Below are 11,500 nucleotides of genomic sequence, written 5' to 3'. Positions count from 1 at the left end.
TTTCTGGCATTTTATTTATGAGTTCGAGTTCGCAGCTCGTGGGTTGTTTGTATGCTTGGCAATTTGTTCAATTGCCGGCACCCACAAAATATGGACCAAGATATATTTGAACTTCTATATAAATTTATATATATATATCACTATGTGTTATGTATGTCGCCTAAGTGGACCTTCGAGTGTATGCGACGCGCTTGGATGAGCTAAGCTGAAAAGCTGCTGACTTTATGACGCAACGGAAATCTTGACAAATTGTCATCTTGCAAAGGAAGTCATCGAGGGCAGAATGCGACGAAATCACAATGGGCACTAGGAGGAGCTCACAATGGAACCCAATCTATTCTAACCAAATGACACTAATACACATATCTGTTTGCTTGCCCACATGCGACCCTAATTAAGTCTATTTATTTTGCCCTTTTGCTAAATCCTTTACAAATTCATTTTGAGAGAATTTAAGACCAATAAAAGTTTAATAAATTTTTTTTTTGTTTTGTTTTGTGCCCACAAACAGTCATAGTCACATTAATTTTATAAGAACCATTTAAGGTTCAAAATATAGTTTAATAAAATTGTGTATGTGATTTGGAAAAAACTTACAATAATTTTGTCTTCACCTTCCATAACTCGAATTCAAAATATGTTGAGTATTTAAACTACGCAATATAAAATTATAGTTCTTTAAAAGCTTGATTTAAAACTTGTCACTATGGGATTTCAATAAATTGTATAAGTTTATATATACATAAGTAGCAACCATATATTTAGAAATTTCTTAAGAAATCGGAAGCATAACTCCTGCTGAATGAAAAACTGTATATGCTATGTTACAGAATGTCATTTTGTCAACCAACTTGATCTGAGAATAGAGATTCCATCGTTTTTCATAAGCATTTTCCATTTATATAATTCAATTTGGTTTTATTGTCCAATGGGCATTACAAAACATTTTCCGATGGCATTAAATCAAAATATCCAATCTCTGGCTTACACAAGCGAGTGAGTGTATGTGTTGTGGGGCAGGCCCCATTGATTTTGGCTCTGCTGCATATCTGATTTCCCCTATTTTCCCCACAACAACACCCACACGACCTTCACAGCTTGTGCGGCCATAAGCGCCAAAATATATGGCCAATAATTTTGTGTGCATGCCAATGCCAAATATGCAAGCTGCAAAAAAAACTAGTCAAACTATACGGCAGAGCCAAATCTAATCCAAAACCCGTGGGCAAAGACCGAGCCAACATAATAAATTCAATTGAATTGGGGAGAAAAGAAGCATTGAAGTGCCATCGCAAAAATAAGAGAAAAAGGCTAAAAACATTAAAATAAACATAAAAATAAAATAAGTAAAATGCAATTTTTAATTCCGCTTTTCTGTGTCTGTTGATACAAACTAATTTATGGCATTTACACGACAACAACAACAGCGGCGGCAGCAACATTTTTGCACATCAACAATTTCCATTGCCTGCTGTGGCAAATTAGCCAGCAACAGCAAGTAATGTTTTTCTTTCCTTTTTTTTTAATTTATTTTTTTTGTTGCGGCAGCCGCGCGCGTATAAATTTTGCAACAGCAGCAAAAAGGAAAGAAACTGCAAGAGATTTGCCTGCAGTTGAAGTTGCTGCTGCTGCATGTATCTGTCGCTTGTTTTCTGCTTAAATTATAGACATTTGACTTGGCTGCGACTACACAAACAACATTTGGCATGCAATTTTTCTTGCTAATTTGCATGACAGTCACTGGCGCATATTTTTCTCTCACAGCGCCTGGGAAGTTCTCGGGGACCACTTCCTTCCAACTTCGAGGGCTGCCTACAATATTTGTATGTAATTAAGCAATTCATTTGCTGCCGCCTGCTGTGGATGCTGCTGCCGAGCAACATTTCCGGTTTGACTAAGCTAAAATAAAAGAGCGATAGGACTGAAAACTATTTTCGATTGATCGAAGAGCATAGCGAAACGAAACGAAACGAAACGGAAGGGAACTGTGCAGCGGATGTGACCATTTGGCTTTGTAACATGGCAGCAATTAGTGAGGAAGACTTCACGGAAAAGAACTCGGGCTGCAGGCCAAAGGGCATTTTCTGTCCACTTGTGAACAGGGCGTATGCGCAATGTACAACGATAAGTCAACCTGTATTATTTTCGGAACAAAAGTGTTTTATAGTAGCTAAAAAAGTAAATGAAACGGTTTAAGATGTTCAAATTAAACAGTTTAATTTTTTGTTTGTTTCGGTTGTCTCAACCTCATAAATTTATTCGTAGAAATTATGCTGTAAAACATATTATTGTCGAACCATAACATAAATTAACCATTTTTATTATAAGCCCAACTACGATGCTAAAGACACAGTAGATAATGTTTAAAATTTTGATGGTAAAACTCGTAGTGTTTTTTTTTTTGAAATGGTACAGTAATTAACAATATTTGTACACCTTAATGGTAAATAAAAATTTCCATATGTTAATTGTAAATATTTCGTTGCCTTCTACTGGGCACGCCTATGTAATTACATGGAAATATCCTTCGTCCAGCCAAGATATTACATATTTGAGCTCCGGAACTTTTCGTGGCGTTGCATTTCCATGGCTCACTCACACGGCTGCACAAGGAAAATGCCAGAATGTGTGCGTTTGTGGCAAACTTCTTATGGACATTCCTATAAAGACGGGTATGAGTTTGTTTGCCAAGAGCCAAGACATGGCTATGGCTATGGCTATGGCTATGGCTGTAACTTTGTCGTGGCTGCAACTTCCCTTCCGAGCTGCCAGCTATGTCCTTATTGAGCTGTTCGCCTAAGTGGGCGAGTGTGTGAGTGGCAGAAATTCAGATTCCTCTGGCTCCAGTCAACATTCATGTCAATATTGATTTTTCATTGCTCTCGTCGGCGACAGCAGCAGTGGCAGCAACAACAATAGCAACAGCAATAGCAATAATAATAATAAAAAGCGTAGAGCAATATAATTGGAATTTGAAATTGGAAATTGGATATTTTGCAACAAAAAAGAGAGCAGAAATGCGAAGAAGTCGCACAGCAGCAACATCAGCAGCATATTTTATTCGATTATTTATTCAATGAGCGTCGCTCTGTTTGGATTTTATTGTGTGGACGAATGGGGAATGGGAACATGTATGCCATACATGAGTGCACGAGTGTCCGCACCAAGGGCAATTCAATTTAAAGCAGAAAAAGACATGCAGACAGACTCCATCGACTGCTACTGCTGGGTACACTTAGACTTATAGTCAACTTGAACTTCAACTAATATTTCTAGTGAGGACACTTGACTCTTTATGGGAACTAAAACGTAAACAAATTTGAATGTTATACTTTTCCCCATATTTTAATGTTCAATGAATTATACAAATTTTACAATTATGTTTTTCGGTTGCATCCAAAAATATTTAAACTATCTAAGACCTTTTTTAAGGCTTTTTGTGTTGTTAACAGATCTTGAGCGCTAGAGGACTTAAAAATAAATTAAACCGGGTTGTTACTTGTGTAATGCTATTATCAAGCTACTTTCATCTTCTTTTGAATTTCTCGCTGTGTAGATAGTCGCAGTCAAGAGACAGGGACCGGCAAGAACTTTGACCAGACAAAACGCAAATAACTCAATTTAATTGCACGAAAAACTGAGCTGAAACTAAAACAAGCAGCCAAGTGCCTGGCCAAGTTAGCGCTGCTCGACGGCCAAGTAAAGCATGGAAATAAATTGGAAAAACATTTACCATCGCCTGATCGATGGCCACTGACGAGTGCCTGTCTCCGCTCCTCCCTCCCATCGCCTACCTCCCACCTCCCGTCTGCCACCAACCCACTTAACTGAGTTTGCTGGAAATGGTCGAGTGACCAACTGGTTTGGTCTTTGAATGATTGCGAGTTGGACAAACATCAATAAGCGGCAGTGCCAGTAGCAGAAGCACAGGCAACGGAGTGTTTATATGGAAAATATAAATCAAATAATGGCGCAGACATTAACAAACAACGCATGTGGCTAGGCAGACATCCAGATGATTATCGGGCCTACAAAGGTTTCAATGTGTATTTAATTGCAGACACACTAATGTTCAGTTCGTGGTGAACGAGGCGGGAAGGTAAATGCCTACAATTTATATAAGTAGAGAATCTAGTTGGTTGGTTTTTTCCAACGAATTTTTTTTCAAACTAGAGTGCAACGACTATTTAATTCGATTGCATACAAATATGTCTCGTAAAAAAAACTCTTAAATTAATTTAACTTCTAAGCAAAATCCTTGAATTTGTCAACTGCTTAATGTGCATTGGCTTTAATAGGCACCTAGATTAATTTCGTATATGCCTACCGACTTTTAAAATCAATTAGGAAACAATTTACTAAAAATTAAGAAAATTCTCTGAAGTATGAAAACTTGTTATGCATTATTGACTAAACTGAATTACTTGGTGGTCATCTATTAAAACTGTTTTCAGCGCAATCGAAAACAATAAGTAATAAGTCTTTTATTCAAAGATCATATAAAAATATATGTGCAATTTGAATTGGATTTTTGAAACGTTTTCACAAATTTGATTTTTGGATTTAAGAAATAATTTGTAGTTTTAAACCAGCAATATCCAAAAAATACAAGAAAGTGTTTTAAATAAGTAAAGAATGTGCAAATTTTGTGTGCTAAAGACTTTGTTAAGGCCATCTTAAGTATCTTTCAAATTTAAATCAATATGAATGAAACTTTTCCATAAGTCTTCTTTTTATATATGCCGTTATATGGGCTTCGTAGAAACAATCGGAAAAAAATAAATTAAAGAAATTATAACATTCCTGCTTTTCAATTAGTAGAAATATTTTTCGAGGGAATTACGGTTTTCACTGTTTTTAAAGATATACTTATTAAAAACAAAATATAGTCGTATTAAATATTTTTTAATTATTTTTAATTCGTTAAAGCTTAAAAAATTTAAAAGTTTTTTTTTGTAGTTAACCGAGGATTTGTATCGGATTGAGGTACAAAGTGTAAGCTGCTTTAGTTTTAATTTCGTCTTTGATTGGACTAAGTACAAATTTCGAAAAATCAACGTTACCTTATTGATTGCATAATTTAAGTTGTAGACATTTTAATTTAAAATTTACATCATTTTTAGGCGCAACTCTGGAAAAGCACCTGGGACGGCTAAAAAAGTCTGGGATCAATCGCGGCATGAAATACCCGATAATTGGCCAATTGCATTGGGACACCGCAGCCGATGGATTGTAATGCAGCGTAATGTTAATGCTTGCAACGTCTGCTATATCTGATGCCTGGTCGATCGGCTGTAGATCGGCTGTGGATCGGTGGATCGGCGGATCGGGGGATTGGAGCACAACCCACTTAACGAGGTCGAGCCCATAGCAGCACGTAGCCATTACCCATATAATGCGGCGAGGCAGTCAGCCGAACATTACAACGAAACCTCGAAAACGAGACCATAGCAAAATATCAAGTATACGGGTCTGTTTGCCCGCTTATCGGCCTGTTGTTGCGGTAATTATAATGCGCCATAGTCACGCCAGACACGCTGCATAAATATTTAAATTAAATAATAACAAATGCTAGAAATAAATAAGCCGGGCAACTGTAAAAACAATACGTAATGGCAACAAAGGCGCACACGGGCAAATATTAACCGGCGTCGAATTCCAATTGACTAATGTTGCTGTGGGGAATTTGGAAACGAGTTGCTGCCGTGTCTGGGTTTTCTGAGTGCCAGCGGCTTTTGTTCCTTTGTTCTGGCCATCCTCCCATGCAGATAGCTCCAGGGCACCACTCCCCTTTCGCATTATATTTTAATTTCTGTCGTGGCCCAGCTCGAGTTTCAAAAACCAATAATGCGGCTGCCATCAGCAACATCGGCAACACCAACAACAGCAACAAAACAACCTCGCCGACGACAGCAACATGGCGCACAACAAGCAATAAAAATGGCATAAAATTCAAAATGAAAGCTAAACGCTGCTTCCCCGACTTCCACAGCCATATATATATATATATTTGGCCCTCATTCCCCTCATTTCCCGATCTGCTGTGAGCTGCATAAAAATAAGTAATATCGTAAAAATTACAGGAAATAAAAATCGCAACGTAAATACGTGTAAGTGCGAGAGTCGGCCAACTTTCCCAGTTGCTGAAATTGGCAGAAAAATTATGACAAAAGAAGGAGAAAGATATGACCAGCAAAAACGAGCGAACGAGCGAGAGCAAAAATGTAACAGCCTTTTTGGGGGAAGTGGAAAACCCATTAAAGTTCAAGTTGGACATTACATGGCCATATTCTGGGCAAATGTTTTGGAAAATAAATAATTCCCAGTTGCCATAAATGTGTTTTCGGGGGTGGTTGGGTTGGCATAACGGACCGTCCTCGACCTCGCCGATAAAAACAAATGAGATAACTTTTCCAAGCAACTCGAGCAGAATACACAAGTTCAGCGAGCCGGCAAAATGGCAGATATGAAAGCGTTTTCTAATCTTTCTTCAAGCGTAATCCTGCAATTAGTGAACCTGTCTCAGCGCAATTCAACTCAATTACAATAATCATGTACTCTCGTATTTCTGACGCATTTCCCAACGAAGTGCACAGAAAAAATGTACTCTTGGCATTTGTTGTTAGATATAAGGAAAAATGTTTTTCAAAATTGTTGAATATGACTTTTAAAAGTTTGAAAGAGATAAACTTATATATTCAAATTTTTTCAATTTTTGTAATTCATTTAATAAGTAAACTTAAGAGTGGTAAAAAAAAACTACAATATTTGCGAGACCCAGTTTATATACCCGTACAGCTCCAACAAAAATTAAGTTTTCTTCAAAACCAAAACCCTTTTTGTTTTTCTGAGTATATGTTTAAAAACAATAAGGCGATGATCGTTTCTATGACAGCTACATATTTTTATTGTCAGATTTTTATAAAAATAACACCGTAATCCTAATACATTTAGTAAGCTGTTACTATATCTTAGCATATACTTCATTTTCCGATAGTTCCTATGTGAGATATATCTATCTATGGAAAAAAGACATTTGGGAAAGTTTCATTCAGATAGCTTTAAAACTGGAACGGACGGTTAAAAAGCCGGAAAGACAGACGGACGGACAGACGGAAATCGCTTAGCCGAATCGCCTATTGATGCTGATCAAGAATATGTATGCTTTATAGGGTCGATAATGTCTTCTTCACTGCGTTTAAAATTTGAATAAAATTATAATACTCTCTGAATGGGTATACAATTAGACTACATGATGTCCGCTAAGAAATATTTCGAAAAGTGAAACCATATTAAAAGGGGCAGTATATACTTTGAACATTTTAAAAGTCTTAATATTTTAAGCTTTATTCGTAGTAACAAATATTGTTAATTGGGGCTTTTTTATTGAAATATGAAATTTTAATAAAAATTGGTAACCCAAACGAGGGTTATATATATTTTATTGTATTTTTTTTTATTGAGCCCTATTTAGAAATACCATCCAACCCAATAACTTGCGCCCCTTTAAATTTTAAAACCTAAACTGGTTCGACAACAATGAAACGAATAGCGCCAGTCTGTGGATTAACAAGCTGAACAACAACTGCAACACAACTCGGCATGTATATTTCCTCTGGAACAAGTACATCTGCAACATCAGCAACTGCAATTACCGAGTGTGTGTAAGGCATAATCATTTCAAACGGCAAATTATGACAATGAGGAGGGGTATGTAAAACAACAATTGGCTCTGCAATTGCAACAACAACTACTGCACCGACATAAGCGTACAACAGGCAAATGAAATGAGCTTTTAATCAATTTCCGGTATTAAAGTCTAGCCAAACCAACCAACCAAACAATACAGCAGCCATCCGAACATTCAACCAACCATTCCACAGTTGTCTGCCTCATTGTTGATCCTGCTGGCCGTTATTGTTGTTGGATTTAATTAACAAACAATTTATATTCATAAACCTCAATCGGTCACATGCAAATGCACATTCGACTTTGATGCAGAGAGAGCACAACAAAAATATTAGGTGGGAAATCATTTCGAACCGTTTCCATATGACTGGAATAGATACTCTGCATGGATGGAGTTGAAAATAAAAAACTCATCTGACTGTAATTTTAGTTAATTGTTAGTGGGTAAAGTAAAAATAATACTTTAAAAAATTTGATACGATTTAAATTTTAATTGAACAAATGCCTAAAAAAACTATGTCAGATCATAGTCGGATTGTAGATAAATGTATTGACAATATTAGAATTGATGTCTCAATATTTTTAAAGCTTTCAAATTGTTACTGCTGACTATTATTATTTGCTTATGAATATACGCATAATTAACCAGAATTTTGGTTTATATAATGACGAACAAAATAATCTACCCTTAAGGCAGCGTGCTCAAATTATATTTCGCAACGTGAAGGTAATAAATATGGCAAATGCGTGGCATGGCAAGAAAAAAACATGTGCATGCTTACAATCATAAAAACATATATAAGCTCACACACCCGCATGTCTATGCATTTCTTGGGCACTAGTGTAACTTGGGCTTTTGTGTAACGAAACGTGTTAGCGGAAAAGAGCATTCGCCGCAACAAAGGCTTCCAGTGAGCTGCAACAATATGAAAGCTGATTGGGGCGCCCCGTTTTCAGATTTTATATTTCAGTTTTGATGCTGCCACGTGTGCCAATACAAACACACTCGAAAACACACGCGTTTGGGTTGCACACGCAGTGTATTCTGGCCTCAATTGGACTTGCTGGGCAAGCGATGTGTATATGCACAGCAAAAAACAATTAGTTATTAGTTAAAAACAATTTGCACTGTTTATCTTTTAAATTCCAAATGAAATAAAAGAAGTTTCTGGCACACATGGCCATTGGTTTCGTTTGAAAGATAGTATTGATGACAATATAAAACTGTTATTTTTAATGATTTTCTCCATGTGTAGTTAGAATTAACATGTCCTGACACCCAATTAAACCCTAGCATGTACAAGAGCGAAACGTCGCTTGGTGGGAGCGGTATCTACCAGCTTAGCAAATCATTAATTAAACCTGGCCAAGTACAGAAACCAGACGAACGCACGAAAAATTATTATAATGAACACGCATGGGGAAATGAGCGCAAAAAGCTTTGCGGGAAGTCGCCCCTCCTTTTTCGCCTGCCCCCCAAACTAATTAGCATGCTGAAATGTGTTTGGCTGCAAACACCATTCAGAGGTCACAGCGAGGTCCAAGTCACATTTGGCGTAGATAAACGAGGCGGGGGTGGAGTCGAGCGGGAAAACACATTAGTTGCAGCAACAAGGGCAAGAAACATTAAGACAAAAGGTCAAAGCGGTGTGGAAAACAAACTGTCTTTACCAAGAAAAGCTGAAGAATGGGAATAACATTAATGCCAATCAAGCACATTAGTGTTTTCTACGTATGGCATACACATTTTTGAAGAACGTGGTTTTTAAGGCTTAAAATGAAATATTAAAAAATAACTATAAAATTTAAATAAGGGGCTTACAGCCACCGAGCAGGTAATTGACTTCACATTTTGCAACAGAAAATGGTTATGGGCATAACTTCTTGTGTCGTATTTACATCTCAGCTGTTAAGTGTGTCAGTGGAAAATATAAATGGTGATTATGAACGTCCGGTAACGTAAAGTACTCACCGAGTGGAAAGCAGAAAAATGCCCACATTGTATGGCTGCAAATTGCACGAGAACAAATATAAATATGAGTACTTATACATCGTGCTCTGCGGCAGATTCAGTCTAACCACAAACTCATTACGACCCATTCTCTTCGGCCCCCACTCTTCTGCTTTAATGACAGACGAATATTTTGTATAATATAGACATTTTCAACGGCCCCGACTTGGCCAAGTTGAAGAACCGAGGAGGAGACAAAACCAAGCCAGCTGAAAAGCGACCAGCGACCTGGCACAAAACCACAAAAACTTGCCTTTGGTTATTTTGTGTCTGGCATTGTCATTGCGGCTGATGTTGCTGCCGTCGTAGCTGTTGCTGTTGCTGATGTTGCCGATGTTGCTGCTGTCATGGCTCTTGTGCTGGCCAAAACGTGCAATTAAATGCTGTATAGAAGCAGCCGCTGCCATAAGCCGTGTTCTCTACACAGCGAATAACTACTACAAGAGCTGGCAATTAATAGAAAAATTCGTAGAAATGGATCATCAGCCGAAGTTGTTTTTATATTATGCACCATGCACTTAGAGATAACAAGTATTTTGTTACAGACCATGTATGCTGCTCGCAGAATGAAGGGTCTCAGACCCTCTGAAGAGTAATTATTTACATCTACCCTTGTCCGTCTGCGCGCGTATCTGTCTGTCCATGAGAACATCAATGCCTTTCAACAGTTTCGGTGAAATCCGTTCTAAGAACAAAAGGGAACTCGTCCTTCACCAAGCCAATGCGACCTCTTGTGGAGCGGCTTAAACAAATAAATGTAGGGTTAGCCACCATAAAGTCCTGATTTCGCATACGGCGACTTATTTTTCCCCTCTCACAGTATGTACACAAAAAAAGTGTTATAGTAGGGCACTTTTAATTCGATTCAAAATCCAAAACTTTATAACTTTTTTCAATCTGATCCGCTTTGAAAAATTGTAAAAAATTAAATAAATATTTTTGATTCAAAATTCATGATCCAAATTTGTATACGGACAAAGATATCTGGATATATTGGATTCATTCTACCCGTTATATACTTTTCAAGGAAAATTATGTAATTATATATATATACATTAATCCCACGAGTAAGGACTATTTATACTACCTGTCCTTACTAATCTGGACGAAATCACAATCACAAGAGTTCTGTTTATTATAAAGACTATTTACAAAGAACAATGAAAGAAGTTAGCTTCAGAAAGCATACATTTATGTATATTGCAGCTATTACAAAAATTAAATATTCTTTAAAACAACAAAATTTCGATTTTTGTGCCTATATGTTGTGCTCTGATATTTTCCACCAAATGATTTGACTGTTGCTATGGCCGCTATATGACAACGTTGTCTGATTCTGAAAAAAATGAAAAAAAAAACAAAGTTATCATATGTGTTAATTTTTCAATATTATGCTGTACTGGTTATTATATTTTTACAAAAAATTTAAATCTGTAAATAAATATCAATTGACATATTAAAATATTTGTTTTTATTCATATCATTTGTTTCTCTCTCTGCAGTGCGGTGTAAGCCAACTTATTGGCAGTTGCTTGCCAAATGCAATGAATGAAAATTGCACAAAAAGCGAGGCAAAGGCCAGAACACAATTACAGCCAGCGGAGGCATTCACCAGGCAAATTATTGATTGGCAACCGCAGAGATGCATTCGGTTTCCGCCGAGAGATAGAGATACAAATGCAGAAGATGCTGAATCCGTCGGGCCTCGCTAATGATGATGACGCTGGCTACTGGCCACTGGCCAGGGCTACTCACTCTCTTTTGGCCGCCATTGACATTGAAATCTGGCAATTTGCAATC

General features: G+C 37.1%; 1 long non-coding RNA gene across 1 annotated transcript; it reads right to left on the bottom strand.

The window, feature by feature from the left end:
* Positions 1-10,870: 10,870 nt before the first annotated feature.
* LOC121467624 lies at positions 10,871-11,499 on the bottom strand. The gene is made up of 2 exons (XR_005977698.1): positions 11,456-11,499; positions 10,871-11,036 (listed from the first exon to the last, which is right to left on the bottom strand). It is a non-coding gene; the product is annotated as an uncharacterized LOC121467624 (long non-coding RNA).
* Between the last annotated feature and the right edge of the window lies 1 nt (position 11,500).

The sequence above is a fragment of the Drosophila elegans genome, unplaced genomic scaffold (genome assembly GCF_018152505.1).
Source record: "Drosophila elegans isolate 14027-0461.03 unplaced genomic scaffold, ASM1815250v1 contig_476, whole genome shotgun sequence".
NCBI lineage: Eukaryota > Metazoa > Arthropoda > Insecta > Diptera > Drosophilidae > Drosophila > Drosophila elegans.
This window is presented reverse-complemented; position numbering and strand designations above follow the sequence as displayed.